The sequence below is a fragment of the Papaver somniferum genome, chromosome 1 (assembly GCF_003573695.1).
Source record: "Papaver somniferum cultivar HN1 chromosome 1, ASM357369v1, whole genome shotgun sequence".
In the NCBI taxonomy this organism is placed as follows: Eukaryota; Viridiplantae; Streptophyta; class Magnoliopsida; order Ranunculales; family Papaveraceae; genus Papaver; species Papaver somniferum.
In genome coordinates, this window is record NC_039358.1 from 188,242,685 (window position 1) to 188,247,960 (window position 5,276).

The window sequence follows — 5,276 nt, forward strand, 5'->3', positions numbered from 1 at the left end:
GCCACACGCCCCATTGGCACATACCAAGCGACACTTGCGACCTAGCATGCGAAGCCGTGCAAACCTAGGGCGAAGCCGCCACACGCGCCATTGACACATGCCAAGCGACGCTTGCGACCTAGCATGCCAAGTCGTGCAAACCTAGGGCCAAGCCGCCACACGTGCCATTGGCACATGGCAAGCGACGCTTGCAACCTAGCATGCCAAGCCGTGCAAACCTAGTGCCAAGCCGCCACACGCGCCATTGGCACATGCCAAGCGGCCCTTGCAACCTAGCATGCCAAGCCGTGCAAACCTAGGGCCAAAGCCACTACGCGCGCCATTGGCACATGCCATGCAACACTTGCATTTTGGCATTACCACTTGCACCTGATGTGCAACCTACAACCAAGGCATTCCGCACAAGCCATTGGCACATGCCGTGCAACCCTTGCACTTTGGCATGCCGCGCCTACATCAAAGGCCACGATTTCTCTTAAGATGCAAAATATCGACCATCGAAGGTCGTCACTGAGCCGACACATCTCTCAAGCTCAACTTATCAAACACCAGCGACATGCTACACGTTTTCCAAGAAAACACTCGAGACATCAATACATGTCACAAACTGGGGGATGCTCTTTAGGGATTTGGTTTGGCGGTTTACAGCGTGCGGCATACACAAATGCCCGTTTCAAGACAGTGTGTTAAGAATAAAACGGTTAGTAAATGCAGGAAGTAATGGTGAAACGCTCTTTCATTATGGAACACCAATTCCATCAAATTCCATCAATACCAGGCATTACCACCTCTTCCAATTTAACTCATCCGTTTCTTTTTCTTACGAGGCCAGAGTACGTTTCACTTAGACTTGTATAAATAGGTCTTACCTATTTCCACCAAGATAACAAGTTTTTGGTCAGGAGAAATATAATACTCAAAAAGGCAACTCTGCTAGCTTTCCCAAAAGCTTTGACCTTCTGATACAAGTCAAGTACTACTCTTTCAGAACTGTTTTGGTCTTAACACTCTCTTTGCTTCCCTCCCTAAACCATCCCTTCTCCTCCTCTTTGTGACCTAAGCAAATCCGAAACGACCATTTCTTGGTTTAGGCCGGAATTGTACAGATTGATCTCTCGAATCTAAAGTACTCCCGTGCAGTACATTTGTTTAGGGTTTAGATCTGTTTCTCACTCACTTACCGGAATTACCAAAATCGGCAGAAACAATTTTCACCCATAAACACTAGGTTTTTCCAAAACCGTTATAGGTTAACGACTTGAAGACTTCATTTGGGATTCGTGAAGCCAGACCCAACTATTTTCTTTGTAGTTGCGTGTTCTGATCTTACTTGTTCTATCGTATTGAGTACCATCTTCTCTAATATTTGCTCGAGATTTATCTCCGGTAGGTAAGGTATAAAAGTAATCACAAAGCTCTTCGTCTTATTCTTTGTGATTCCGCAATAACTTCTTCTACAACCATATAGTTAAGTTATTGTGAGGTGATTGATATTTCTAGGATGCTCTTCGAGAGTATAAGATCGGGTTATCAATTGGTTCATGTTCACCTTGATTTATCAAAATAAAGAACAAAACTTCATAGGTACTTCTGTGGGAGACAGATTTGTCTATCAGAATAAACTTATCTGTGGGAGATAAAAAAATTTATAAGTCTTCGACTTTGGGTCGTAACAACTCTTAGTTGTGGGTGAGATCGGCTAAGGGAATCAAGTGCACAGAATCCAGCGTGGGTCTACAGGCGTAAGGAACGCGACTGTACCTTAATCTGTGTGAGACTTGGTTAGGGCTCAACTACATTCCAGTCTGAAGTTAACTTGTAGTAGACTACTGTCTGTAGCGGCTTAATACAGTATGGTGTTCAAATCTGGACTAGGTCCCGGGGTTTTCCCGCATTTGCGGTTTCCTCGTTAACAAAAATTCTGGTGTCTGCGTTATTTCTTTTCCGCATTATATTTGTTTATATAATTGAAATATCACAGGTTGTGCGTAGTTCAATCAATTGGTAAATCCGACCTTGATTGTTAGATAGGAATTGATTGGCACTTGCGCATTGGTCTTTGGTACCGTCCAAGTTATTTCTATCTGTTGGATTGTAGATTGTACTGAGAATTTGAGATATAACTCTTTGATATATTTCTTGATTGAGCTCGCTTTATAAGCTGGTGCTCTCGGAATTATATTGGAGTTATTCCATACAGATTGTTGGACGAATTATTGGGTGTGGTTGTTATACCCCCGCCTTTTCAATTGGTATCAGAGCAGGCAAACACGTTAAAGACCTCATAAGTTTGTGTTTGGATGTGGTTGTTATACCCCCGTTTTTTCACCATGATTCCCAATCGGTTACACCTTACTTCCAAAAGTAGCTTTTGACACCTTTCTTCCCAATATAGCTTGTTATCTATTACACCTTTATCCCCAATGTAGCTTGTGACCGATTACACCTTTCTTTCCAAATTAGATTGTGACCGGTTACAACTTGCCACACACTATATGCTATGACCGGTTATACCTTATTTTCAACATAAATTAAGATAGGTTCTACCTTTTCATCTTGTATTGGTCATCCAAATGATATACAATAAATAATCGGACCAACATACTCATGATTTCCTTTTTGATTATGAAACAAGTTCATACATCTACTTCCTCAAACCAATATGATAATATATAGTTTCCTAGGATGAAATCACACCTATATCCTACACATAATCAAGTAACTAAATATATAGGTATTTACGAAGTTCAAAAGATAAGCGTTATACTTCGATCATAATGCTATGACCAAGTATAATCACTAGATTGTCATAAATATAACTTCACATGTTATATTTTCAATATAATACGACTTGAAAGATACGTTAGGAATGAAAATAAGTCAATTCAGTATTACTAACCTCAAGTGGAAGGATGATGTCTTCGTTGCAGTCGTTACTTCCTCACATTCTTCAGGTCTTCAGAGTAATACTTGTACGTCTCAACATTTCTAGACTTTCTAGTCTAACCTAAACGAAGTTGACTCTAGTAATTAATCAAGCGACTCTAGATGAGTTTTTATATTAATATATGACAACCAAACTTGACATACTAACGCTTGGTGGGTTCAACAGAGCTATGCTCTAACACCTTTATTTGACCTAGTTTTTTTCACCCAACAAAGAAATCCTTTCATTTTGTTCTTTTGCTTCTTCCCTATTCTCCATAGAAACATCATTGTGTTCGTCTCTCTAATACTCCATCTATGTTTCTATTTATTCTCTTTGTTTAATATTTTCTCCTTATTATTATAATTTGAATGATCATGATTAATCTCCTAGAAAAAAGAACATACAATCTACATCAAAGTCTTTGATCTTGATTGTTCCGATGTTTTTTGAATTTTGGCTCTTTCGGTCTCGTAAAAAAGACCTTTCAAAAATCAAAATTAAATTTTTCATGAGATTATGTCATCACATGTTGCAACATCAAATGAAACCCATTATTTAACCATTAAAGGTAAATCTCATGGCTAAAAAAAAAACTCGTTTTTCATATCAATTTCATCATCTAATTTCGTTTTTGGTAAAACTTGCCCTAATTTGTTTCCTCAAATTTATTGAAGGTATTGAGTGAATTCATCAAATTAAAGGTATGATTATCGACCTAACCTATTGTTTCATTAGTTTCCTGTGATTGAGTTATGATTGTTGGTTGTTTTTGATTGATAATTCATTACACTTGTTTTAGGGTTCATATAGGAAACAATGGATTATACTAGTGTGTCTTTTAAAAGCGCAACAAATCATGTATGCAATACTCTTAACATGGAAAGTGACAAACCTTGGATTAGATTTAGGGGTGGATGGACCAATACGCGTAAAAAGTATAAAATTGTATGTCAACATTCAAAGTGTGAAAAGTTTATGAACAATCGTGGAATGGGTCGGTTAATTGAATTATCAATCAAAAACTCACACACGCAATTGTTGAGCGGTTTTGGAGATCTGCAAATACTTTTCATTTCCTACATTTGAAATACTGCTCACGCTTAATAACTTCTCTTGGTTGACGGGTATAGAAGTAGGAAAAGGCATAAAGCTAAACTATATAGATTGGGATGTTAAAGAAAATATGGAAGATTGTCAAGACTTTCAACGACATGTGGATGATCTTCGAGGCATGTATATACGCTCATGCTTATGATTTATTAGATGAAACCCATCAAATGTTTATATCGACTTAATGAATATTATATATTAATTTCTTATTTTATATATTTTTTGTAGTATCGGTTTTACTACTATTTCCGCACCCTGAATACTAAAATTGATGGAGATGCACCAGTTTGGGATAATATGTGGCCAAAAATTAAGGTGTTCAACAAGGATAGAGTATCAGACATTCAAAGGGATATGAGAAGACATTGATATCTATTTCTCGTAAGCAATTGGAGTTAAGGTCAATAGAAGAAACAACATGACAACCATGGCATAAAAGTAAGCATACTAATAATGAAGTGAAGTTGTCAAGGAAACAATGTGTTTTCATGGATATTGAATATGATAAAGGTTATACGTACTTGGGGTAGAGATGTTCGTATCAAGTAACCGGTGCATTAGTTATTCCGCGTTACCCACCTCCACAAGAAGAAATGGTACGAATGAATCGGAAAGCATGTGAGAAGTGCAAAGGTTCGAGGACTTGGTTCATACTTTAAGCAGAAGCCCACATTGGTTCGAGGACGGAATCGTGACGACGTTTCCTTATCATCTCAAGCTCAATTTCGTGTTCCATATCCTCCTCATATGCAAACAAGTTCTTATGTATCAAAATGTAAGGGTTCAAAATGATAATGAGAATGAGAATGTAAAGCTTGAGTATCTTCGAAGTCGGGTTCAAATCCTTGAAAAAGAGAATGAGTTGTTTCGAAGTGAAAATTACGGATTCAAAATGAGAATGCATGGCTTCGAAGTGAGAATAAAGTTTTACGAAGCAATTTCAATTCACAAGAATATCATGATCCAATTGCGTGTGTGTGGTAGTAGGTGGTTGAGGGTGTTCTAATCAAGTTTATCCAGATGTTGTTAATGAACCTCAAGATCCTCCTCAACCACCCAATGCTACTTGAAACAGTCCTTGGTTTATGGAATTAATTAAAGGGGATAAAGACTATATGGTTTACCGTAAGATTTTACCTCGCCAAGGCATCAACTATCATGAGTTAGTTCATGAACCAATATATAATCATCTTTTACAAGGATTGACAAATCATATTTGGGCGATGTTTGGTAACAA